The sequence below is a fragment of the Eumetopias jubatus genome, unplaced genomic scaffold (genome assembly GCF_037043125.1).
Source record: "Eumetopias jubatus isolate StellerSeaLion01/CBP00866 unplaced genomic scaffold, mEumJub1_p1.0 scaffold_6, whole genome shotgun sequence".
NCBI lineage: Eukaryota > Metazoa > Chordata > Mammalia > Carnivora > Otariidae > Eumetopias > Eumetopias jubatus.
This window is the reverse complement of record NW_028274812.1, coordinates 12,747,501-12,775,445: the sequence shown is the minus strand read 5'-3', so window position 1 is coordinate 12,775,445 and position 27,945 is coordinate 12,747,501. Positions and strand designations below refer to the sequence as shown.

General features: G+C 45.2%; 1 protein-coding gene across 4 annotated transcripts in view; it reads left to right on the top strand.

Moving 5' to 3' along the window:
- SCAF8 (SR-related CTD associated factor 8) overlaps positions 1-27,945 on the top strand; it is a 216,059-nt gene that overhangs the window by 136,248 nt on the left and 51,866 nt on the right. For 2 of the 4 annotated variants that reach the window (XR_003609282.2, XM_028103219.2), the window contains one exon: positions 14,286-15,428. The exons of the other annotated variants lie outside the window; for them this stretch is intronic. The gene's annotated coding sequence lies outside the window, so the exon portion shown is untranslated. Of the gene's footprint in view, positions 1-14,285; positions 15,429-27,945 lie in introns of those variants that run through there. 4 annotated transcript variants of the gene reach the window in all.

Here is a 27,945-nt window from a genome sequence, read left to right as displayed (position 1 = left end):
TTTTCTTCATTTATTTGAGAGAGAGAGAGAGAGAGAGCGAGCACAAGCAGGGGGAGGGGCAGAGGGAGAGGAAGAAGCCTTCCCCTGCTGAGCAGGGAGCCTGATGCGGGGCTCGATCCCAGGACCCTGGGATCATGACCTGAACCGAAGGCAGACGGTTAACCCACTGAGCCACCCAGGTGGCTGTCGCTGGGAGACAGATTTCTAACCTCAGATTTGACCTCGTCAACTTATTACTGATTTGAATGAGGAAATGGATATCACGCATGCACATTTACTTAAACCAGTAAGCTATGCGAAGGTGGAAGAGAGAACTAAAATGTTGTATAACATTTTATGTATCTGCGTCCAGATAACTCAGCTGTTGGCAAGTGTGAGATCAAGCGATCCTGCTTAATAGTAACCCCTGGGACTCCTGGGTGGCTCAGAGTGCGGTTCAAGCTGAGATGGGTGGCGATCCTTGACAGTGCTGACCTGCTCCACACAGATCAGACCACAGCTGATGTTTTCAATTCAGTTCCAGTTTGCATACATTAAAGGATATGTTTCGAATGTGTCCCTAGGAGAATGATCCAGGTTTGGGGAAGTCTGTACAAGTCAGATGAGGATGAATATGCTTACCCTGGAGAATATTTCTGCAGGTTTTCTGGCCCCTGGCTGACAATAAGTGAGGGGCAATAGAAAGATTGGACTCATCTTTGGTGACACCGGAGGGATAGATTCAAGCTGCCTCACCCTTGAAGGTGCCCAGAAAGAAATGGAAGCCTCAGGAGAGAGGCCCAACCCCTGGAGAGGCTGCCTGAACAAAGGCCACTTTCAAGGATGGGAGACAAGTCGGGGGTCCACGGAGGCGTCCATCTGATGACAAGCCCCTTCAGACTTGAGATTCTGTGGTTCTGGTTCTGTCTTCTGTACTTCCGTGTAGTCGTGGTTACGTAAAGCATCAGGTGTAAGTTCTGAATCATTGCTGTCAAAGGTGTGCTATTTGAGATTGTCCCCTTCTCTTTTAGGTATATAATTCAAAACAAAAGAGTGTGGGTTATCTTGTGGGAAAAAGGCATCAATTTCTACCCGGTTCCTTCCATGATCATTACTGTCCTGCAGGGAGGAACTTGGCGGAAATGAAAAGTAGAGGTAGGACCTAATTTGCATATTTACCCTTCGGGGTACCAGAGAACGGTGCACATTCTTACCCATCGAAGCAAGCTGTAGCTTCTTTCTTAATTCCTTTTTTTTTTTTAAGATTTTTATTTATTTATTTGACAGAGAGAGAGACAGTGAGAGCAGGAACACAAGCAGTGGGAGTGGGAGAGGGAGAAGCCGGCTTCCCGCTGAGCAGGGAGCCCGATGCGGGGCTCGATCCCAGGACCCTGGGACCATGACCTGAGCCGAAGGCAGACGCTTGACGACTGAGCCACCCAGGCGCCCCTTTTTTCTTAATTCTTGAAAACAAAACAAACAAAAAAACCCCAACCACTTTTTTTTTCAGATAGGCAGATTGTTAAGGATAGACATTTTAATATATTTTAAATTTTTAAAAATCTGTTTATTTATTGTTGTAGATATGAAAGGAAGTCCTTTCTTAGAACGTTGGGTGCTAGCCAAAGGCACAATGTCATTAACTACAACTGATAAGTAATGACAAGTTTCCTGGTGCTGGTCGGTGCTACCGGGACCATGACCCAAGAGCAGATACTTGCCCTTGTCCTGTTGAACAGGCGAAGGGATTCAAGGGCCCTGGGAACTTTATTTCCACTGTGTTCCCACGTGGAGACAGCAATCGCCTCGCTGCTCCGAGGCACACGCTCCTCCTGACTCTGGATGGGCTTGCCAGCAGACACTGAGGGAGCAGTTTTCCTGGTCACAGGTGTACCTTCTAAACACAGTGTGTAAATGGTGTTGACTGTGGGCTTCCCCCAAATATCCTGTAGTTGGGCAGAGTTCTTAACACGAGGCACTGTCTTCATTACTGAGGATGCTGTTTTCCTGTTCTATGGGGTTGGCCCGAAGGCTCATTGTCGTTGACGCTAAGTGGCTGCCGAGGGCTTTGCTTTGAGAATGTCAGGCGACCAGTCCTCCCCTCTCCCTAGTCTCTTTTCCTTTGTCTCTCTCACTCTGTCTCTCTTAATCTCTGTGTCACAGATACACAGACCCTCTCACTTTTCCATACTCCTCACACTCCCACACATTTTGTCTTCATTTCAAGAAAGCTTTGAAGAGCGCCTTGTCTAAAGCAGTGCCCATCCCCAGCCTCCGTGACGGTCTCTCGCATCTGGCCGCTCGCTTTCATTCTCTCTCTCCCTGGGCGTGTCAGGTGCCCGAGGACAGAGGCTGTGCTTTATTCACCTCTTTGTCTCCAGCTCCTAGAACATCCCAGGCATGTGGTAAGCTTACAGTAATTCTCTGGAGGAGACAAAGGAGGGAACTTGTAAAGGGAGCATTCTTACAGTCAGGAATAAGTAGTAAGGAGACACATCCTGAAAAACATCCTCGGTTCTAGATTAACCATGTTGCTGTGGAAATGAACACAACCTGTTACGTTCGCTCCGTGTCCCTGAGGTACCCACGCATCTGACTCCCAAGGAGGGTGCTAAATCAAATGGAGGATGGCCAATTAAATTTCAGATACATAATGAAATAATTTTTAGTGTAAGTATGTCCCATGCAATTTTGGGGACATACTTATACTAAAAACGATTTCTTGTGTATTTTCATTTGCTATATTTGGCAACCCTACCTCAAGTTTCCTGATATATATTGATTTGCCCTATTTTAGGATGTTTCAGTGTTCTTTATGGTGTTCCCAAAAGAAATCAGCTCCATTGTCAGCCTTGCCATCAAAATATGGCACCACTGAGTAGAGCCACAGTTCATTCAGAACCTTTCTTGAACTGAAACCCATATGATGAATGATGTTTATGTATGAATCCCCTTAACTCCTTCTCCATTTCTCCTACTCAAGAAAACATTGACTATAAGTGATAGTGACTGTTTTAGGAAAAACCTTGAATCCTTTTGACTTATTATTTAAAATAAATAGTTTTCAGATTTGTCCTTTATTATTGTCACTAAACCTAGAAATGACTTGAGTCACCTCTCTCAGCTAACTGCAGATTGACTTTGAAATTAAGGGTGAGTGGCTAGAATTTAGTGGTAAAAAGTGAGGATTATGGGTTTTATTTCACTTCAGAGATGTATTGCTTTCTTTGCAAGAGAAAAAATATCTTGGACCCAAGAAGGCCTTTCTAAAGAGAGAGAGAGAGCAGAGTAAGAAGCTTACCTCACTAATAGAAACACACGCCCCCAAGCATGGATATTGTTAAGAGTCAGTTGACAGTTTCATTTTTAAACGTTAGCAAAACAAAATTGGAATCCATCAAACCCCACTGACAGGGTCATTTAAATAGCTGCAGTTAAAAGCTTTCTGAAAATACAAAGAACTGTATTAGTGAGAAATAAGTATAGGCATATCTCGGCGGGTATTGTGGGCTCGGCTCTAAACCACCACACTAAAGCGGATATCACAATAAAGTGAATCAAATTCAGGCTTTTGTCTCCCAGTGCATATAAAAGTTATGTTTACCCTATATTGTAGTGTATGAAGTGTGCCAAATAGCATTCTGTTTAAAAAAAAAAAAAAACAGTGTATATACCTTAATTTAAAAATACTTTATTGCTAAAAAATGCTAACCATTCTCCGAGCTCTCAGCAAGTCATAATCACGGATCATAGGTCACAATAACAAATATAATCATAATGAAAAAATTTGAAATATTGTGAGGATTACCTTAAATACAACACAAAGACTTGAAGTGAGCAAATTTGCTGTTGGAAAATTTGCACCAATAGAATTTCTTGATGCAGAGTTGCCACAGACCTTCATTTTGTACAGAACACAGTATCTTTGAAGAGCAATAGAGTGAGGTATGCCAGAATACCTTTTTTGATTTTATATCCCCCACCATATGTTTAGTTACTTAACTGTAAAAATGGCCTAGGCAGTTTAAGAAATATCAGAGTTATGTCAGTGGACTAAAGCACAATTGAAGCACTGTATGTCCACTGAGATTTTTTTTTTTACAGTTTTTTTTTTTTAAGTAATCTCTATGCCCAACATGGGGCTCAAACTCACAACCCCAAGATCAAGAGTTTATGCTCTACCAACTGAGCCCGCTAAGCGCCCCTCTACAGAGAGAATTTTTAAATTATTGCTTTTAAATGTAATTGAGGATTGACATAATTTTTTTTTTTTAAAGAGAGAGAGGGAGAGAGAATCCCAAGCAGGCTCCATACCCAGCGCAGAGCCCGCCATGCTGCTCAATCTCATGACCTGAGTGAAAATCAAGAGTCAACTGCTCAACCAACTGAGCCACCCAGGGCACCCTGATATAATTTTTTTTTAAGATAAATCCTAACATACTACCACATCTAAATTATTGCTTGAGTTTTCATTTCTTTTTCCTACATAAGAAATAAATGAAGAGACATACGATTTCTTCAGCTCCTTTGGTTGCAGTCAAGTATCTGTTGTCCATACTTAGGACGTCCCTGAACCATGGTTACGAGTGGAGGAAACATCACCAAAATGAGGACAGACTTGGGGTTCAAACATAGGCCCTATGTTGCAGGAGCAGTACGAGCTGAGAGGGGGACTTAGGCTCCAGGAGCTGGTGTGCTCATCTGTGAACTGAGCTTCGTGACGCCTGCTTGAAGGTCGGGAATGGGAGTGAGGTCCTCATTCCCGCCCCCCGCCCCCGCCCCCCTGCAGTGATGGGTCTGCAGTCCCAGTGTGGGCCCCTTGCCAGGATTTGCGAGGGCTGGCTAAGCTCAAGCAGTCATTTAAGGAGAAGGATAAGGAGTTAAGAGCAAGGTTGTCTGAAGAGGCAGGAGTATTTTCTTTGAAATGGCCAGAGAGGACACAGGCTTTTGATTGTGTTTAGTGGCAGGTGGTTGGGAAAGTAAAGAGCAGTTTCTTTTGAAGATATAAAAAGACACCTGAGGGGCCCCTGGCTGGCCCAGTCCGTACAGCCTGCGACTTTCGATGTTGGGGTCATGAGTTCGAGCCCCATGTTGGGCATAGAGGTTACTCAAAAAAATTTTTTTGAAAAGACAACTGAGTTGCAAGCTTTTAATCAATTGTCCGTGTCTCAAAATGGATATATTTTTCTTGTTGTGTAATAGTCTATCATAAATCGCTCAAGTTCCCCTGGGAGCTGCTGGAATTTTGTTTCCTTAGCTTTCCCTGTCTCCCAGCCGAGCCACTTATGCCAAGAATACGTAGCCCTGTCCTCGCCTTCAATCCAGATCACCCTGCTTCCTAGCCTTGGGTGTAGACTCTGCTGGCCCATCCTTCTCCTGGACCCCAAGGAGTTTGTTTACTTTAACAGCTAACTTATCAAGCCTATAAAAATGATAAATGTACAAACAACTGAGAGGGTTTTGGGGGGCCCTGTTTCTCAGTGTATATATGATGGGGCGGGGAGACTTAAACAAGAAACTATTTAGAATCACCTTGTGTTCCTGACATTTTTAGAACACCTGACACCAGATGCAAGAGGTAACTTCCTCTCGAATTATTATTTATAAAGTGGATCAAGCTTCCCTTTCGTACACATTATAATTTCAGAGAGGGATTCAGTTTTCCAAAATACGATGCTGAATGAGGAGTATTAGGCATCGATGAAGAAAACAGCTCCTGGTTTTGGGATAAGAAAATCTCCTTCATCTGCACTGAGTTTTGTTGTCGGGACTCCCCAGGAGTTCCTGCGTGCCTCAGACAGAGGCTGCATGGGTAGTGGCCCCTCATTGGACCTGATGCATTGAGACTGCTTAAAATCGCCGTAGAACAAGTCTTTCCAAACAGAAGTTGTATATGTTAGATCAGTGGCTTTCAATCTGTATGCCAGGGTCTGTGAGGTAGGAGCATGCAGGGTCCCACAAGGGACTGGGCAGACCGGCTTCTGCCCCAGCTGCCCTGCATTCGTGTTGGATGCTCACAGCTTGGAACTAGGAAACTAATTATGAACTAATGCTTGCGTCCCTTAGCGTTCCTGGCTCTAACCTGTATGATGTCAGCTATTCCAAGCCGACTCACAGCATGTAATAATCTATAATTCTGCTAAGGCACAGATGGGAATTAACCTTCACTGCAAGGCAAGCAGGCAGCAATGTGTCACCTGCAAGGTGAGCTGTGGCCCAGGTGACACCTGCCATCCAGGTCCCCGGTTGGCCTTTTTCTACTCATTTTTGCATACCTGTTTTGGGGGGAAATCGCATACTATCAGGGGATTTGCAATTTGGGGGTCTGGTAACATCTGAGAAGTCTCCTTCTCTGATGTCAAAGGTCTTCTGTGAAAAGGCACACTCTGGACCGCTGGATGGAATGCAGGTGCCATAGGCCAAGCGAGTTATGAGGTGTGTTCTGGGATGTTCCATGCCACATCACCTCGTGAGCACATGAGGGAATTCTGTGCAGGAAACAGACACGGTTACACATCAGCTCTCAAACAGTGCAGACGAAGAGATCTTCTTATCCCAAATCCTGCTCAACGCTTCTGAGAAATATGACTGTAGAAAGCAATCGCAGTCCATATTTTTTTTTTAAAAAGCTATATCCCATTCTAGTCTGTGCTTTCACATTTGCCCAAGATCGATGTGCCTGAAACTGTGCTGTTTGTAGAAAAAGGGTATCTACTGGTGGTTCATTCACTTGGGTCATGTCTGGAGTTCTCTGTTAATAAGAGAGAATAAGAGTTCTTGTTAAATAAGACACTGTGCCTTCCTGAAAACCATTACTCTGTTTAAAAAAATAAAAAGAGGGGCGCCTGGGTGGCTCAGATGGCTAAGCGTCTGCCTTCGGCTCAGGTCATGATCCCAGGGTCCTGGGATCGAGTCCCGCATCGGGCTCCCTGCTCCACAGGAAGCCTGCTTCTCCCTCTGCCTCTGCTTCTCTCTCTCTCTCTCTCTCTCTCTCTCTCTCTGACTCTCATGAATAAATAAATAAAACATTTTTAAAAAATTTAAAAAAGAATTAAAAAAATAAAAAGACATGCAATTCAAGTGTTTCTCCCTGATGTCAGAGTCACCACTCGGGGTACCTAGGGGGCCCCGGTGAAAGCCCAAGCTGACAGCTGTTTGCTATGGAGGGGCTGGTCCAGGTCCTCTCCACACTAAAGTTTAGGTGTAAAGATGACCCCACTTGTTGCATTTACTGCTGCTACATTGTGCTCCTTGTGTGAATGTGGAGCCCTAGTGCCTGTCTTGGTTTGTTGTTGTTTAAGACTTTATTTATTTATTTTGGAGAGAGCGAGCACATGCACAAGCTGGGAGGGGCAGAGGGGGAGGGAGAAAGAACCTCAAGCCGACTCCACACTGAGCGCAGAGGCTGACGCAGGGCTTGGTCTCACGACCGGGAGATTGTGACCCAAACTGAAACCGAGAGTCAGACGCCTAACCGACTGAGCCCCCCGGGCCCCCCGGTGCTGATCTTAGTGACTCTTACATGCACATGAGAAAAAGACTGGGGTATGAAGACAAACGCATGCAACTTGGGTAACTTACCAAACAGGCGTCCAAGCATTTCCTGGTTTCGCCCTTCCAACCGCGCGTGAAGGGTAATAGTTTCTCTCCCCCTCTTTTTTGTTCCTTTTAATTTCACTCACTTAACCTTCTGGTGGTTCTTTTAAAAAGCAAATTCCTGATTTTAACTCTTTATTCTAGATAAGGAGATAAAGCCTACACATAGAAAGGAAGGATCTGATGCAAGCGTACCTGAGTTCACTCCAGGGGACAGCCCATGGACGTGGTGGGCTGGGTCCCTGGACGTAGTTTTCCTGCCACCTGCCCTTCCAGCCCTGGGGCCTTGCTCCTTCAGGGCTTGCTGTCCTGAGAAACTCCAGTGGTCCTCTTTCCTGGGGTTGCATTTTCTGGCATCCAAGAAAAGTGAGTGGCTTGTCATTTCCTTGACTAAGTCATGTCAATTCTTTGCCACTAATTCAGTTTGCAAATTTGTTTCTGCAGCTATGAAAGAAAGAGAGAGAGAGAGAGAGAGAGAGAGAGAGAGAGAGAGAGAAGAAAGAAAAAAAGAAAAGAAAGAAAAAGAAAGAAAAAGAAAGAGAAAGAAAAGAAAGAAAGAAAGAAAGAGAAAGAAAGAAAGAAAGAAAGAAAGAAAGAAAGAAAGAAAGAAAGAAAGAAAGAAAGAAAGAAAGAAAGAAAGAAAGAAAAAGAAAAAGAAAAGAAAGAAAGAAAAAGAAAAGCCTCTGCTTAGCTGGGTGGCCATATAGTCTCTCAAATTCAGTTGTGATGACAGCTGAGGACACCAGATTGAATTTGCTTTAAGCAAACTGGATATATGAAAATTGAAATAAAAAAAAATGGATGATTGTTCACTTTTCAAAAGGTTCCTTTGCCTTATTAAAAAGATTACAATAGGATTTCTTTTTTTTTTTTTGAGATTTTATTATTTATTTGAGAGAGAACAAGCAGTAGGGAGGGGCAGAGGAAGACAGAGAGAGAACCAGACTCCTTACTGAGCAGGAGCCTGATGCAGGGCTCGATCCCAGGACCCTGGGATCATGTTCTGAGCCGAAGGCAGACGCTTAACCGACTGAGGCACCCAGGCGCCCCTACAATAGGATATCTTTAAACACCAACTTTTTCCAGTACTCTAAAAATGAAATTTAATCACTGTCCTGGGTTTCTAGAGTATACTTCATGCATAAGGTGGCATGCCTATAAAAAATATTAAAAGTCTTTTAAAGTTAACTTTTAAAATTACTTGTGGGGATTCTCTCCTGCCAATAGGAATCTCCCAGACAGAGAATGCTGAGAAGGAAGCAGGAAGGAGGTGGGAAGGCTGGTTGTCGCGGCAGGGTGGAGAAGAGAAGGGTCCTGACTCCGTGGCGGCCAGAGCGTGTGGCTGGTGGAGTCACTGACGCCCTGATCCATGAGGAAGGTGAGGGGCTCGGTCTGTCACAGAGGAGCTCAGAGTCAAGGAAAGGAGGGAGAAGATGCTGATGGGAGCCGCGCTCTCCCAGGCGTGTGGACCAGGGGAGGTCGGTGGCTGGGCCCTAGCCACCTGAGAAGGCCTCACAGAGGAGGCAGCTGTTGAGTGGAGTGTCTTCGATGGCTGACTGAGCCGTCTCAAGGTAGACAAGAGAGGGAACAGCATGCCAGGCAGAGGGAATGAAGCCTTCAGCCTCGCTCCTATCACCTAAGAGTGGATGAGCGTCTGTGCTCTGCCCTCTTGTCTCCAGGGCTCCCTGAGAACATGGGTCACAGAAGGAAGACTCCATATCCTTCCTGCCTCCTCTGTGATAGACACTTCGCACACAGCGCCTCACTCAGTCAGTTAGCCTCACTGGTGGGTATTAATCCCCATTTTACAGTTGTGGAAACTCACAGCAGCCCAAGAATTGCCTACCCTATGAAAAGCAGAATCAGAGATGCAAGCCTGCTGCGTCCGTTCCGGAGCGCACCCTTTAACCGGTATGCTCAACTGCTTCTCCCATAGACGAGCTCGCTGGGAGGGTTCTGCCACATCCCATGTCTACGCCCTTCCACTGGTTCACAGGCGTTTGGACTTCACCACCTATGGAAACAGCGCAGTCTGCTATGGTCCAGAAGTCTGTTATCTTTGGATCATTCAAATGTCCATGTTATATTTGAATCATTCGTGCCAAACGGCATCATTTTCCAGGATGTAGTATCTGAGATATTTGAATTAAATGAGGACAGGACATTCTACGGCATACAGTGTTTTGTAGGACAAGAGCTCAGAACGTCATCTAGATTCCCAATCTCCGTGTGCCCTTGGGCAAATGGGAGACCTCTGAGCTTCAGTTTTTTAAAGTTGAGAATGAGAATTTTGTGCCCTGCACTTCCTAAGGTCTGTTTTAGCACTAATATGACCATTCTGTTATGTTGGGATTGAGTATGCGCAAAGATTATATGTACAATAGGTGTGTGGATATGACGTAGGAAAGGAAATGTGATCTCAGTTTAGTAAAGGAGCCCTGGGTATCCCCTGTCTTAGCGATAAACTTCCCTAATAGGGAATAGTTGCTTTTATTTTATTTTAATTATTCTTACACTTGGTACTTGGAAAGACTCAACTTCGTACTGTTCTAATCTAATGGGACATCACTCCACACATTTTAAGTAGGTTTTTAACGACAGAACAATGAAGCATTAGCCAACGATGTTAGAACATGTCTGCACACACTGATACTTTCAGATCTGTGCCAACCATCCTGCCCCCATATGCGCTGGCCAGACGGATCAGCTGGACGAGGCAGATTGGGGTCTGGCATCCATGAATAACTCTGGCACTTTCCTTTTGACGTGGCAGGGCAGGCTGGCTGAGGCTTGGATCTGAAAGTCTGTCTGCAAGGACCTAGTTTTCTTGGTATTTCTCCATCACCTCCTTAGTTAGCCCACTGGTGATATATCCAGGGCATTCATGCCAGAACAGATCACACTCTGGGTAGGTTTTCTGTGGCTGGCTTCATAATCTCACGCCTCCTCCTTTTGGGGAGAACAGAAGAGACAGACGAGGGCAGTGAATTCTGGTCAGTCAGCTTTGCTGATCACTGGTAGCTCTGAGGAGAGTTTTGCTGAGGAAGAAATGAAGGAGATTAATTAAAAAGGGGTCAGAGCCTCTCTAGATTCTCTTTCTCACCTGTAATTTAGAAACGATTCTTTAGGCTTTCGGCAGTTTCCAGCCTACTAATGGGTCATTTGGAAATCAGAACACACTTACTTCAAGGGGGTAAAATGCAGAATAGACCACAAAGCCTTTACGTTGTAATTGAAGTTAAGTTCATTTCTGTTTCTCCATGTAGCTGGCCTGTTGTGATGGGTTCTCTGAGGAGACACTGCCTGGTCCTTACTCCTTCCCTCTTCTGCCACCCCTATAATAGACCTGGAGACCTGGCCACCCTTTCTAGAACGGGGTTTCTGCAAGTAAGAAAGGATATAGCTGTTCTGGAAGCAGATGGCCTCTCCTGCTGTCCTGGTCACCGATGGCCCCTCATCAGCAGTCCCACATGAGGGTCACAATATGGGGTGGCCATTTGCGTGTCTGGTAGCCCAGACATATCTGGGGGTGAAGCATCTGTTGGAGGAAAGGCATAAGATACTTGTGATCAGGCACATTTAGCTTGAAGTCCATCTCTGACACCTTGTGTCACCTTGGCTAGGTCACTAACCTCTTTGAACCTCAGTTTTCTGGTTTGCAACATGGGATTAATGAAACTGTGCTTTGCAGGACTGTTTGTATCGATTGAGTGAGGCATGTATGTAAGTTACCAGGAGCCAGCAGACCCCACCCCCCCCACCAGTGAGTTTCAGCTAGAGAAGGACACCTCCATGTCCATTTGCCTTAATTATGCCCGTTTTATAAAAGAATGACTGAATTTCAAAATTAAGTTGCAGCACATACACAATTAATGGCAACTTGAGCTGCAGAAAACTGGTTCTAGAACTTTACCAATTGCCTTCAGCTATTACCTCCAGGCACTGCTGTGACTCAGTTTATTTTTTAAAAAAGTCATCTTTTGTGCCATGTTCTCATTGACAAGTGGGGGTTTTGGCCTCTTACTCTTTACTGTGAAATTATAGCCATTATTAAGGAGGAGAGTGAAGCCCACTGGTAACTGCAAACAGATGGAGTGAGCTCTTGAAGGAGTTTGGAGTAAGCTCCCTGTGAGGAGTGTCTGCTCAGCTGCAGATCCGCAGAGCAGCTGGGTGTCCTTTTTTTGTGACGAGGCTTTAGATGGAGCAGTTTGTGTTGGCCTCTGCACCTCAAGATGGAGCTCCACGGCACGTAGAGACACTTGGGCTGAGTGGTCCAGAATACGCCAGAACGGCACACGCGATGAATGGGAAGAGCGGGAGCTGTGGGGTTAAAGCCACATGGCTTGAGTTCCTGCTCTGCTCTTTGCCACGTGACACTGGGCAAGACACTTGTCCACACCTCCATTTTGTCATGGACACAGTTAGATCTGTTTTGCGAGGCAGGCTTCGCAAGGCACTTCATAGGTGAGGGGTAATGGTAGCAGCGGAACTTGGCAGAAGAGATGAATCATAGTCATAAGTAATGAATTCGTTGATATGCAGTGTTACTAGCCAGAGACACCGCGTGGAGACACAATCGGGACCTGGTTCTTGTTCCTGCTTGGTGGCTCAGCCACTCTCATTCCCGGATGACACTGGGCATGTCACCTAAGCCCTCTGATCTCAGCTGCTCCACATGGAGGCTGGAGCCCCAGTTGTAAGAGCCAGGGAGTTCATAAATGCGAAGGCGCTTTGCTAAGGAAAGCAGTCCGGATAGAAGCTCTGGGACCATTTTCTCCATCTCTGAAGTGTTTCTTGCACGAGTACCGGATGGTTACTTTTTAATATCCACCTATTTCGGTCATTTTACACGCTCTGATAGCAAGTGCATCGCATACCTCGGATATCCACCTCCCCGAAAGGCACAGGCATAGAAACTCTTGCCAGGATTCCATAAAAGATGTGCTATTCGCTTATTTCAAGTTTGTCAGGACAGAACTATTCTCTTACTTGGCAACAAAACCTACGGAAACTGAGTCTTTGTTGGTGTGTATGTGCCTGTGTTAGATCATTCCCGGATGTCCCCACCCTACAATTTGAGTAAATTTGTGTCTTTTTCGTTTTGTTCCCCAGTGTGGTCTTGGTGCCTCTTACCACGCAGATGCTGATTTGCTCTGGACATCAACCCTATCCTGTTAACAACCTGGCAAATCTCATCCAGATTTAGGGAAACGGCCCTGGTACTTTAGGGTTGTAGCTATTGATAGTGAAGATGAGCTTATTATCATTGTCGTTTTCTCTTGAGTAGCGTTTAAGTCAGCACTTGAAGGATGAACGCATTAGCAAAACACTTAGAATAATCCAAAGTCATAGATGACATTTGGTGCCCGTTTTGTTTTGTGTGGATCATTCACACATTTCAGAGTTGTGTCTCCCCTTAAGCCAAACACACAGTAGAAAGATGAAAAACTTATTCCGCATTTTTCTTACCACATGTCACAGCCGGGATGCCCTCAAAAATAAATATAATAATATGATATAAATAAACGGTTGTTTTGGCATCATCTAAGTTTTACCAGCCACAGAGGCATAAAGATCAAATCCAGAATGACTACATATAGTTTTTCAATCGCTGAAACTTATCATTTTGTTACTAATGGGAACCAATTGCCCCAAATTTCCAAATATTTAACCTAATTCTTGGTTGTACCTATGGCACCTGTGAAAGTCCCATTAAACTTTTCAGCTCCAGTTCAATATCGTTTGAACAAGGTGTGGTGAGGCAACTTGGCATCATTGTTGAAAGCATCAGTTTAGGGTCAGACCTCCTGAGTCTAGACCTCACCTCTGCAACATGTGCCATGGCAAAGTTACTAGTTATAAGTACTTCACCGTGTCCAACTAGTTGAATTTTATGGCTACAGAGTATGTTCTTACAGAATGCTTCCATGCTACTCTACTTTTTTAATGTGTTCTTCAGCTTTGATATAATTATTTCTTGATTTAAGAAAACCAGCAGGTACCTCCCCCCGCCCCGCCCCGCAAAGATACTTCTTAGATCTTAAGACAGCAAAAGATGTGGAAATGTGTATTTTCAGAAGTTTACACCCATATAGCTTAATGACATCCTCACTTAAGATTTTAATTGACTTCACACACTAACAGATATTTTGCCACTTTGAATGTTCAGCTCGTTCAAAACTCCAAGCAGAACGTTAGGACCAGAGCAGCCCAGGTTTAGGTATTTTGTAAGCCTCACCATTGCCAAGGACTGAAATGGTTATACGTGGCTGTGCTCTGTATGGAGCCATGGAGGCAGGACCCCACGGAGCCATGAATCTGGTTGGATTGGCCTTCTTTTTAGAACTCATCCACTGAGGCCTTCTTAGTCTAGAGGTGAAGGAGTGAAGGCCCAGCAAGGTTTGGTGATGTTGTTAGTTACTGGTGGAATTGCATCTGAAGTCTGGGCATGCTGACTTCCAAGACAGGGGTCTCTCCTGAATAATTCCAGCCCGAGGAGAGAGAGAGATGAACACTGCATACTCTGGTTCTTCCCGCTGTCCTGGAAGAAGCCATGGGATTTTACAGCACAGAAATTCATCAAACATTGAAACATTTGCTGTTGTATTGACACCATCTCTTCTTTAGGAATTATCTTGGAAAAAAAAAAAAACTAGGAAAAGTTATTCCGTTGCCCAGTGATGACCAGTTATTGTTCCTTTTGTCAACAGGCAAGATGATGAATGAAGTTCTGGCAGCTTCCTGTGTCCCAGGCCTTGTAGAAATAAATGAGACGTGCTTCAAAGTTCTAATGTGCATCACATCGGATCTTGGTTAAGGAAGCGTTAAAAGGAACCCGCCGTTACCTATTGAGAAGGCTCTGTGCTCTCAGGCATTATTTCTGATTGAATCCAGAGGTTGCAAGCATGCCTCCCTGTATTACCTGTTGGAGCAGGTTTAATTTTATAAATTTGAAACACAAACTCTATGAGTTTCCAGTTCATAATTGTTCTTTTTGAGGATGCATTCAGATGAACAGTATCGCATCTGTAAGAGATATGCACTTCCACAGGACCCGAACTGACTGGACTATAAATGGCAACACACTCCATCTGTAGCATCATCCAGTACCAGTGGTGGAAAGGGCAGATTGCGAGGAAACCCTTCGGAGGGGGAAGAAGTCATACTGTGTTGGAACTACAGATTACTAGAACCATAGCTTTAGTAAACCACGGCTTTTTTCTTGAACACAACATGCTTGGACTGTAGTTCTTGACTGGTGACTTTAATCCATCATGAGTCATCTCCTGGGACCTCTCAAACATTGAAAGTCTTGAGCTTTCGTTGAAAAAACAATGCAGCTTTGAGAAAATCCAGGGTTCAAGATAGTCTTCTGGGTATTTCATTCCAGCCTTCAGTGTCCTGTTATCATGAACAGCGGGTACCCAGGTGGTAGATGAGAAGCCTAGTGGGAGAGGAAGGAAATGACAATGAGCAGGCATATTACATTGTATTGTACACATACTTTATAAGTACATTTCTTATTAGCTTCTTATTCAGGCAGAGATTATAAAAAATTTGCTGCAAGTATCCAGACCAGGATTTTGTGTTTTGGAAATTATCAGTGTTCACAAGACCTGCAGGGAAAAAGCAAACAAACAAACAAACAAAAAACAATGGCAAAAATGCAAGTAAGAGCACTCTTGACACCTAAAAGAATATTTTTATCATTCTTTTCTTTGTTTTGGCTCTGTCACAAATTAAAGTACTTGGAATGCGGTAGTCTGTGGTCTCTTGAAATCGAATCAATGAGAACCCGACACTTTCACAGAATGCTGTCACTTTGGACATTCATAATAAAAATTGAAACTATTTTTGATTGTTAGTCATTTACTTGGTCTTGGAGCTCAGTGTCTCTTCTGTGCATCATCTTTGCCTTGTGGCCGAGCCATTTCTACGGCCCTGTATCTCGACAGAGAGCTACATGCATAGTTTGGGTCTTTCAGTCTCTTGCCCTGAATTGCTGTCAGTTTTTCTCGATTTGCACAACCACCTTTTGTTATTTGTTGAAAGGCTGAGCTATTTACGAGTGCCAAGGTCCTTTGGATCAGGCCTTCTACAACATGGATCAAAGATGATTTCCTCCTCGGAAATATTACATCCTCGCTCTCTTCGGTTTCTGACTATACTGTATTCCTTGTTAAATGGATTATAATATAATTACAACATATTTTGATTCTATTTTCTAGTAAATAAGTTGAAAATTGGAGAAGGCTGTGGGTAACTTAGCCGCAGCTACAGGCTTTTTTGTTTGACTCTCTGGCCAGTGTTTTAGAGTGTATTTTTGTGTATTCCGCGATATTCTAGTACGAAAGACTTTAAAAGTCCAAAGAAATTCAAACCTGTGAGCCTATTCAGAAAACCCAGACCTTGCTCGGCACTAAATTTGATAAGGAAACAAGAAAAGGTCCCTTTCCTCCCTGCCCCCACCCACCTCCTGCCCCCTCAAAAGGAACAGCCCGGATTTAGGGATTCCTTTGGCCATTCCAGTGCATGGATAAGCAAATGATTTTGGAATTCTTAAATCAGAGAAAAAAGAAAAATAGAAGATTCTGGGGGTCTTTTCTGTGGACGGGGTGGGAGAAGAAAAAGTCGAAGAGTAAACAAACTTAAGAATGGGATCATTCCTTCAGAACCGAGTTCACGGGCAGTCCCCGCGGGTCCCGGAGCTGTCTGACCAAGGCAATCCTTCAGAACCGAGTTCACGGGCAGTCCCCGCGGGTCCCGGAGCTGTCTGACCAAGGCAATCCTTCTAAACTCCCGGGAGGCACCATAATGAGGTCAGAGGTGGGAGCTTTTGTTCCCTGGATGAATTCCCTTTTCCAAAGTCTCTATCAGGCTCTGCCTGAGCATCTGGGCAAAGCTCGCTTTGTGAATCAGCGTGAATATTTAACAGTCCACCCTCCCTGCCTCCCTTCAGTCTGCAGCAAAGGAACGCTTTCCACAAAAAAAAAAAAAATCTTGAGCTAGGTTTTAAAATAGTATTAGGTGACTTTGACAAACCGAAGCTATCTGGTGTTTACACCATTAGAAAGAATCGTCGATGTGAGTTGTTTGGTTCATACGTAAACGCTGGCCTCCCTCTCGAATTCTAATACCAAGATCTCATTCAAATGAGACGGTCTCAAGCAATTCCTTCGCGGTTAATAAATTCTTCAGAGAGGAAGAAAACCTGAAACAACTGCTTCAGGACGGTCTCTGCTCAGGAACTGCACATAGATGATTACTTTTATCGAAAGCAATTTGTGTTTTAAATGATTTAAGAATACAAGCAGTTAAGAAAGTGGTTGAGTTTGGTGCTTTAGAAGAAAGCTTCTTTCCATTCATTATTAGTAATTTTCCTAAATCCACTATTTCTTGATCCAGTTTTTTTTAATTGGGGAATGTTCCACACTATTGTGGCTGGCATCAAATCACATCATTTTTACGGCTGGGCTTTCAGAGGGCTGCTTAAGGATTACCAGGAGAGGAGCCTCCACCGTGTTTAGACTGGGTCATATTTATTTTTTTTATAGATACTTACGGTACCTTTTAGTATCTGTGAGAAACCTTATGTTTACTTCTCTTATTTCTTCTCTGAGACACAAATCTCTTTCAAGGCATTTTTTTTAAGTTTTATTTATTTATTTTAGAGAGAGAGAAAAAACATGGGGAGGAGGGGCAGAGGGAGAGAGAGTCTGAAGCCGACTCCCCCCTGGGTGCAGAGCCCAACACACAGGGCTCCCCTCTCAAGACCCTGAGATCATGACCAGAGCCTAAACCAAGAGTCTGACTCTTAACTGACTATGCCACCCAGGTGCCCCTCAAAGCATTTTTTTTTTTTAAATCTCATAGAGAAAGACTACCTGTGGGCTATAAGGAAATAAAATAAAGCTCATTTTCACATTCTTGTGTTACTGCAAAAATAAACATCAAATGACTCTTATTAGAGACAGCTTAGGAAAGAATCTAAACTAGAAGAAAATGTATATACATGATATTATCTAAACTTTTTTTTATATACAAGCTCAAACACTGTGCTCAAATATATTTTCTAAAAAGATATTATATACAATATTAATACAAATTTTAAAATCCACCAAAGGATCCATGTTTCTAGAAATAAACGTGGCTTTCAGCTGGCTGAGAATATCAGGATGCACAGTTGGGAAGGACCTTGAAGGCACCTTTTGTAAATTTTGCCTGGGTGATCATGGATGAGGGCAAGACTTAATGAATAGAAGTAATTGCTATTCAGAAGATTTAAAAAAAATTCCTAATGAAGACTGAGCCAAATTCTTATTTATAGGACCTTAAAGGACCCTCTGTGAAGAGTTGCATTCGTAATTAAAAGTCTACACCCCCACCCCCATGTTGAGCAGGTTGAGAGCCATGGCTGACAGATAATCCATGGGCACCTCCCTCACTCTCATGACATCGTTCCCATCCTTTTATTATTGACAAAAAAAGGAAAAAGGCCGATGAAGGAAAGAAAGTCATTTTTGCCAGAAATGTCCATGTTATAAGAGTTGTTTTGCCTGTGTAGACATAAGCACACGGACATGAGCATACTTCATGGGACTGGAGGCCATAGCAGGGTGACTAGAATCCACTCAGGTCACAGAGAAGCCTAACTTCCAAAGATGTGGCCGGCTGGGGAGACCACAGTGAAGGAGAGGCCAGCTTGGGCTTCTGCCACAAGAGCCGGGGAGCTCCTGCCCAGAAAGGGATCAGCAGCCCCAGGTCATCTGTGCGGGAGGCCTGGCCACAGCCAAGGCCCCATCTTTCACACCCTCTGACTTCAGCCCCCGAGTCTGGCTTTTTATTAGAATGTTGTGCTTTTGTTTTCAAATACCAATATTCCTTTGTGCATCCAGTACCTACTTATGTAGTACTTACTAAATGCCGGGCACTGTGTGGAGATCAGGGGTGGGGCAAGGACTTAAATAATGCCTGTGCGTATCATCAGGATCTGCATGTTGACAAGGAAGACAGATGCGTGTCATATATTAAACAGAAGATGAATGCAGAAGAGCTCACATGGGCAGATAGAAACCACATGTTTCCCTAAAAATGACTAGGTTATTAGCTCAACTTTCCACTACAGAAAAGAGAAAATAGTTCTGTTTCTCTTTTTTCGCTATTTTCTAGCCAGTAACAAGTTTATCATTTATTTGGTCTTCAGAATCTTAGGATTATATTTACGTGTATTAGTGAACCACTCTTATGCAAAAGTATAGTATTTCCAAGGACTTACCTGATTTTCAGTGGCCTAGCAGCAATATTCCTTGGGGCAAGATTTCGCAAGTATGTTCTTAGTGGGCATCCCTTAAGCAGATCAAAACAGGACCTCCTCTTTTTCTGAATCCCTAAACGTTATCGAGGAAGCAAGTACACCATCCATGAATGCTACAGTGAGCTCAGCAGGAGAAGGGACAAGCTTCAAATGTAGTTAGTGGAAAGAAAAACTCAAACTACTCTCAAGCACAAGGACCTTGACTTCACAGTCTTTGGAAAATTATAAATAGGACACCAGATGCTATTTCTCCTATCAAACCAGTAGAATTCAGAGTTTCTTAAGAGATCTCTCTTATATTAAAAAAAATGACATTTAATGCAACAACGATAGACTATAATGAGACGGTGGGAAGGAATACATAGAAGGTTACTCCTGGCCCACATTTTTTCTGAAGTGAGTTTGAATTTCCTGGGTTCATCTTAGCAGTTCACAAACAACAGGGTAGGTTTCCCCAGATCCTTGTAACGGTAAACTGATGAACCCTAGAGGGAGGGATGACTCAAGTGTTTTTGGTCTAGTTATATCATACTTAGATATATTACCATGAAATATAAAAGAGGAAAACAAAACCAACAGAAAACCAGTGACTTGTGGATGCCATTCATCATTGGCTTGTATCTTTATCTGAAGCAGAAAGATCTATCAGCTCTAAGTACAGGAATTTACCTAACTGGAATATAAGACTTGTGATACGTAGATTTGCTTTGGAAATTCAAATGTTTCCGTTCAGTGATGAACACTAGGCCCATGCGGACAACACACGTTACTTAAAATAAAGCAAAGTGTTAACTAGAATAAGTGTTGGACCACCACTAAATCATTTGCTAATTATCCTTTCTTGGACTTCAGCCAAGACGAACTAGTAATGTTCCATTCGGCCAAAATTCTACCTACACTCCAACTAAAAGCAGTAATTCTTCAGCGCCCTTGACCATCAAAATTTTCAAACTAAGTTTCCACAAGATAACATCACAATGAACTCTCATGCCTAGCATAGTAGAGGGCTGAGGCTTCTTCAACCAACTTCCAGTTTTTAAGGAACTTAAATATATTTCTTAAAGACTCAAAAACAAGTGCTCTAGCCCCACCTAGATCTAACCCCACCGGTCTTTGCTGTTGCAAAAGGCCCTCAGAAGACTCCCCGTGCTGCCCTGGGGGTAGGCACCACAGAGCCTGGTGCCTAAAGAACCAGCTTCTAACTATTATAGACACGAACCAAATAGCCGCTCTCTCCCCAAGAGCAGGGCAGAGAGGAACCCCATTTAATAGCAGCACTGTGCTCAGTGGATTTCAGTTCATCCCTTAAACATCAAGTCGCTAAAAACTAGCACCCCATTTGAGTTGTCTACACTTGCATCAGGGAAGTTTCTTATCCGATTTCTTCCATTGCCCATAGAGAGAACAGACTCTCACTCACGTGCATGTCTTCAGCTCCTCTTAGCTCATTCTTCAATTTGCCTCTTTTTCATTCCTTTCTCTTGATTTGCACTCGGGTTATTTGCTAAGTGCTTGCAGTTGAAGATGCTTCCAGGCCCTTCACAGTGGTTCCCAAACTGGTCTGCACATTAGAATCATCTGCTTAAAAAACAAAACAAAACAAAACAAAACATACTGATGCTTATGTCCCTTCCATAAAGACTGTGATTCTGGGGGTGTCCTGGGCATTGGGAGTTTTTAAAAGATCCCTGGGGGGATCCTAAGGTGAAGACGAGTTTGGGAACTGCTGGGCTAGAGGAAAGAAAGGAAAGGTTTGGGAAGCCCGGTCCTGCCTCCCAGCTCTGCCTCCTGTTAGTTGTGTGACAGCGGCAAGTTATTTAACCTCGCAGAGCCCTGGTTTCCTCGTCTGTAGAGTGGAGGTAATCATGCTGGTGGTTTTCTCGTCCGCACGGGGAACATGCCGTTTACATTAACTGATTAGTGACGGCGCGTGTAATGCCCTTGGCACAGGAAATGGTGGCTGGCATTATTTACCCCCAGGGCAGAATCAAGCTTCATCCATTCCCAAGACTTGGACACACACCGCGGATGATGAAGTGCTGTCAGCTTAGTGAAAGTGAAAACAAGTAGGATGACAGCCGGGCTGGCTGCCACATGGGAGGCTTTCCCGCCCAACCCCCGACAATTGAATTGTTCATCTATTGCTAGCCTGCTGGAAAGAATGATAGAACCTTATACTCAGAGATAAGGCTATTGTGTTCATCTGTTTTCCCAGGATGGGGTGAGTCTGCCCAGGGCTTTGGGAATAGGATCTGCCCGGCAGATCAGAGAAAATCTGGAAAGTGGACACTTTTGAAAAGCCAGCTTGACTCCAGGAGTCGGTGGCACATTTGCTGATGGCCCTTGGCCACAGCCCGAGGCACACCCATGAGGACAGATGTGAAGGGAAGTAGGGGTGGGGCTGTCATGGGCTCCCCACTCCTCGCCTATCCTAGGCCCTCCCCCATTAGAGTCTGCCACCTGATTCTATTTTTAATCTAATAAGTCTCCTCTCCTCCAATTGTTCTTACTTATTGCTTTGTATTCATGTGAAATAAGCAAAAATTAACTTCATTTATTTTTTTAAAGATTTTATTTGAGAAAGAGAGAGAGAGAGAGAACGTGAGGGGGGCACAGAGGGAGAAGCAGACTCCCCACTGAGCAGGGAGCCCAATGCGGGGCTCGATCCCAGGACCCCGGGATCATGACCTGAGCCAAAGGCAGACGCTTAACTGACTGAGCCACCCAGGCGCCCTGCAAGAATCAACTTCATTTCAAAAAAGAACTACAAACAGCATGCCTGTTGGGATGAAGGTGGTTCCTGCAAGCTCACTTTGGGGAAGGAGAGAAAGTCTATCTCATCTTGCCTCGTGTGACCCCGGGGAAATGTCTTTGGTGGCGGAGGAGAGGGGAGGTTAGTGGTGTGCGTGCCCTCAGGATAGAATCCTAGAAAGGTGGAGTGTCAGAGCTGAAAGGAACCTGAACAATCACCCGAACCCCAGGGGTTCCTAACTGTGAACATGCGCAAATTATATGCAAGATCATAGGCGTATTGAAATGTTTCTTTGACGAGGGCACAGAGCTTGGTAATCCTCCAATACTTAAAGACAGAATTTATTAGTAAGGAAACCGGGACGAAGGAAGCTTGCAAGCCACACGGGCAGTTAGGAGCCCAGTGGGGACAGAGTTCAGGCGGCCACCCTGGGCTGTGCCCCCCGCCCCCAGCTCCATAGCTGAAGCAGCAACGGCGGGGAGGGGCTGTTTAAACCACAGGCTCAGCTCATCCACCCTCGATCGCAGCCTGAGTCCGACCGGGCTGACGGGGGGCACAAGGCAGCCCCCCTCTCCCTTTAACTGAGGACGCCGTGTCCCCTGAAGGCACTAGGAAGAAGGGAGAAGTGTTGTAGCTGTGGAAAATTCTCATTATTTTGCCCTGCAAGGAAGAATCGGTCCGCTCAGGGTCCTACCAGGGATCCGGGCGGCTCTAAAAGTTTTCAGGCCACTCACTGTGGAAGGTAGGTGTCTTAGTGCGGGTTGCTGTAACAGAATGCCATCAGCTGAGTGGCTTATGAACCACAGACATAGATGTCTCAGTTCTGGAGCCTGGGAAGTCCAAGATCAAGGCACTGGCAGATGTGGGGTCTGGTAAGGGCCACCTTCTCGCTGTGTCCGCCTCCCCTGGGGGAAGGGAGCCGGCGGGCGGGTCTCTGGGGTCTCTATGTATAAAGGCACTAATCTCATTCCCTCCCAAAGGCCTCCAGATACCATCACGTGGGGGATTAGGTTTTCAATTTATGAATTTAGTGGGGGAGAGGAGACACAAACATTGTCTAGAACATTAGGCAAAGGCCTAGAGGAAGAAGGATGGTTTTTGTTTTTCTTTCTTTTATGTGATTTAGTTTTCACTTGGGCTCCTTGGCCACAGAAAGGCCTGAAAGGATGAAAGATTTTGACAACCGTCTCTCTTAAATCCTGACGCCAACAGGACCACCTTAACGATGAGAGAGAAAACATAACCATGTAGGGCTAGCTTGTTGTGGTTGAGCTGGAGGTGGTGGGAGTTTGTAGGGTCCACTGAGAGCGCTTTATGGGAAAAGCTCAGAGGGACATCCCCGCCCCCGTCCGCCCTCCCCAGGAGAGGGTACGATCTAGTGCCGAGCAGCTCAGGCTCCCGAATCAACGTACATGCTCCACGGCATGCTGCCATCTAACCCTGGCCTCCTTGAGCCTTAGTTTCCCCACCGTAAAATGGGGACAGCTGTGCCTGCTTAGTGGGATTGTTTGAGGACAAAATGAGAAAATGATTGAAAGTAGTTTCTGGGTCTAACAGATCCCACCTGTGCTGTGTTGAATGCATTCTGCATTGTGAAATCATGTCACTTTAAATTATAGTTAATGTCATTAGGAAGGAGGGCATCAGGCCTGATCATTCAAGTCCTGAGTCGCGGGTGAAAATAAAAGATCTTGAATGATCGCCTTTCATTTACCTTTCACATTGGCTGCTGTGTCATATGACTGACCTCCAACTTTTCTTGATTTGTTTTTTACTTACTCAAGTAAGGAAGGAATACATTCTTGTTCTAAATGATCCTAACAAGCACAGAAGTTTATGGAGTAAAAGGTGACTCGTCCATGTTTTTCTAGAACAGCTACTAATAAACTTTCTAGGTAAACTGCTCTGGCAGAGCCCTGCATGTGGCAAAGCCTAGAAAATGTCTTTGATGTGCACTTGGATTTTTTTACCTGCCTATTGACCTCACCTAATATCACGGTTTTCGTGTGACAAGGGTTTGAGGAATTTTGCATTCCAGGAAATAGCATTTTGACAGAGGCGTTTTCTCCTTCAGAAAGTGTCCTAGCTGCTCTAGCAACGCTGGGCACAAAGGGCTGACTTTGGCAGGAAAAGACATGGAAGGAAGGAGAGGGGAGACAGAGACTGTTCTGGTGGATGGAGTTTTATCATGAAGGCAGAGAATTTGGTGCTACTCTTGCTGGAGACCAGTAGACCATTGAGGGTGTGGTACTGGGGACCAAGCCCAGGCTGACCCCAGAGAGGGCAGGCCTGCTGCTAGGACAGCCTGTGCCTTTCTGCTAATTACAGAAGGGGTCCTCTTTGCTCCTAAGGTATGCAGCATGGCAGAGGAGCAGCACAGCTGGGTTTCAGCTCCTGCTCACCCCCTCACAGGTGCACTTGTGCAGTGTGCAACTTGTACAACTGTGCTCAGCAGCCCCACTTCAGCCATTCCACCCCAGCCAGGAAGAGCAAGGATAATACTGAAAAGCCAGGATCCTGCTCACTTATGTCCAGTTTTTGGATGCATGGTGAGATGGAGGAGACAGAGAGGTTAAGGACATTCCTTTTCAGGTTGTGGAAAGCATCTCCTTCTCCCTTATCCAGGGCTTTGTGGGTGTTCTCAACTTCTCCAATCCCTCTCTCCCCTCCCTACTACTGTTCTTTCAAATTCTTCCCCAAGACAGGATCTGTTCACTTCCTCATTCAAAAGCCTTGCCCTTCCTACCCTAACCCCTAGAAGTGTGACATTGCTTCCAAGAGCCACAGAGTGACCTCTCCATGGGTGGGGTTGGAAGAGGCTTGTCTAGAGCCTGGCACAGGGGAATACCAAATCTCAGGTCATGGACGCCCAGCCTCATGTTGGGGGGCCTCTGGAATGTGAGAAATAAAATGCAGATGAGGAAGGGAGTTTGGGTGCCTCTCGGAGCACCCCTCTCTCTCCATGTCTTGCTCTACATGCACCATGTGTTAGTTTCCCAGGGCTGCTCTGTCCTCACACACCACCCAATCTTCTCTCTGCATCTTCTCCCCTTCTGTCTCTTTTAAGGACACTTGCTGTTAGATTTAGAGCCCACCTGGATAATCCAGGATGATCCTATCTAGAAATCATAAAGTACATCTGCAAAGACCCTTTTTCCAAATAAAGTCACATTCACAGGTGTCAGAGGTGAGGACACGAACATATCTTTTGGGGGCCACCATTCAGCCCACTACGTGCCATAATCCCAAGCCTGAATTATGTCCTAATGTAATTTTTTCTTTTTTTCCTTGGGGTCCGCCAGTGCCTTCATGGCAGCCCTGAGTAGAATATGAAGTTTTCTGGAATATTACTTGAACAATGCTAGGACACTGTTGACTGTGAAACAGAATTCCATATAAGGGTCAAGTTCATGTCCAAGATGTGTACTTAGGAAAGACCCAAAGATCCTTAAATCTGTGCTTTTCTCTTTACTTTCATCATGTTTCCTAATCCAAACAACCATCCTCTCTTCCCTGAATTATTACAATACCTTCCTCACAGGCCTCCTTCAGTTTCTCTTCCACACCACAAAGGGACCGTTCTAGAATGTAAATCTCATTCCACAAATACACATCACACATGGAGATACCCACACACCTGTTCCCATTGCTCTTGAGAATAAAACCCAAATTCCCAAGGAGACCCGCTCAGGCCCGTGGTGATCTGGCTCTGTCCACCTCTCCAGCCTTGGCTTCCATACAACCCCTGGCTCTCAGACCTCAAGCCACATTGGTGTGCTCTGGGTCTGGTGGAGATGCCCTGGCCTGAGGGCTGTTTCCAGGCTTTGGAATAGTTTTATTCTGAAGGCTCTCAGTTCATATCATACCAAACATATTAGAATGCATCCACCTGCCTCATTAAATGTGTTTTGGTGCAAAGATATTTTAAAGGTTTTCGTATTTCAGCCTTTAAAATTATTTGACTATGAGTGAGTCCTTTAAGAGGACAACCTCCGTGTGCTTGAGAAGTCTTACGAAGGAAGATCATCTCAACTTGCACTTATTTAAAAAAACACAGTAAAATATTTATGACCGCTAAATGCTAACCCAAAAGGTGACAAGGTGTTTTGTTCTGTTTGCATTTTATTGAACAGTAATTTCAATTTGTAGGGTTCTTTTTTTCATATCTTGAGGATAGCACATTGTTTTCACATCTCATAGCTGTCAGGCAGTTAGTACTGAGATCATGGGAATACTGGTGTAGTCAGAGAGTGCCTGATATTTAGTCCCAAACATACTCATTACTCATGTCACTTGGTACCTCAGGGTCTGTGTTGCTCAAAGAAATGACAGGAGCCTCAGGATGCCTGTTCAGCCTTTGGGTTGTAATCTGGACTCTAGCCCCCTAAAAAAATAAGGTTCAATCGTAGACCAAATTGATCATTCTGACTTAGAAGTGATTTGGTTAGGTCATCATCTCATCAAACTTTGAATGTCCCTCTGAGAGCATTCTGCTCGTTCCTCTAAGTTTGGCCTGCTGGTCCTCCCCTGCGGAAGCTGGTATCATGTGCTCTCTGCATCTCGTTCATTCTAGAAACATTTGTTAAGTTCCTACTAAGCAAAGAACTCTGCTTGCTGTGGAAGAAAAGGAAAAGCTGAATGAGGCACAGAGACCTGGAGATGGTTGGGAGGATCAACATAACACTTGTACCAGGGAAGATGAAAGCAGTGGTTTAATAGGGAACAAGAACGTGCTGTACCCCAGAGAGAGGAGTCAGTACCTCAAAGGCGGCGGAGAGGGATGGAGAGCTGAGCTTTGCAGATGGATAGGGGTAGAATGGGAGCCCCACGTAAGGAAACCCCAGGGCAAAAGCAGGGAGAGGGGGACAGGCAGAGCAGGGAGCCATAAGGAGCCCTGGGTGAGAGGGCAGAGTCCACGCGTGGAGTCAAAGGACTGTGGTCTGAGCACATACTAAGGAGCCTGACACGCTATACCTTCTGTCTTCTCTGCCCACCTGGAGGGCAGCATTTTCATTTCAAAGAAGGTATCGAGTCATTTAAAAGGTCATATCTAGGGGTGCCTGGGTGGCTCAGTTGGTTAAGCATCCCACTCGTGGTTTGGGCTCAGTCATGATCTCAGGGTCATGGGATCGAGCCTGGAGTTGGGTTCTGCGCTCAGTGTGGAGTCCGTTTCAGACTCTCTCCCTCTGGCCCTCTCCCTGCCCCTCGCAAACTCTCTCTCTAAAATAAATAAATCTTTAAAAGAAAAAGATCATGTCTAATATAGGGCAGGCACCGTCTGGTACCAGAACTGTAACAATGTGCAAAACAAAGTCTCTGATTTCATAGAGCTTTTACTCTGGTGGGAAGAGACACACTGATATGATCTCCTGGATGGTTATAGGTGCCACAGAGAGAATGCAGTAGGGTAAGGAAGGAATGGAAAAGGGGCAGGGAAGCCATGGCTCATACTTTATGTGCAGTGGTCAGGGAGGGTGTCACTGATAAGGTGACATTGGTTTGATTAGAGGTCAGAAGGCTGTAGGAAGTAAGCCAGGGTTGATTAATTGAAAAAGTTAAAGGAGGAGCGCCTGGCTGGCTCCGTCAATTGGAGAATGCAGCTCTTGATCTTGGGGTTGTAGGTTCGACTCCCACGTTGAGTGTAGCGATTACTTAAAAATAAAATCTTAAAAAAAAAAGAAAGGCAGAAAAATTTAAAGGAAAATGAGTGGCGTTTGCTGCTTGACACCATGTGTCTGTTTCCGTGGTTTACGGTGTGCAGGCCTTCTTCCCCCGCGCCCTGAGAATGTCACAAATCCAGAGTTCAGCTTTGCCGGGAGGCCGTGCTGAGCGGGCATCTCTGGGCACGCGGCAGCTCGCCCGCGCCTGCGCCTGTGAGTGAGCGGGTGGCAGTCCTGACTTCAGCGTCATCCCGATGCGGTCTCGGCTCCATCTCCACCCGGGATGAGCTCTGGGACGCCGGACACGGGAGTGAACCTCGCTGAGCGTGTTTTCCCGTCGCTGACGCGGAGATCAGTCGGCTGGACCCGGAGGAGGCCCTCCGGGCGGCGCCTCCCACCACGCACGTTCGCAGTGCCCGTGGCCAGTGGCCGCAGCGACACTGGTGTCCTGGTTCGGGTCCCGTCCCCACCCCCCACGCGCCCCCACTCCCGGCACTCTAGGGCCTCTTTCCTGGAACAGCCCGAGGTACTCACAGGACAAAATAGGAGCCTGATCCTGGTAATCTGTCCACAGCAAGGGCTCCGTAAGTATTTGATGGCGAAGCAAATCATTGACTGTAATTCAGCTGGAAGGGGCTAGAGCG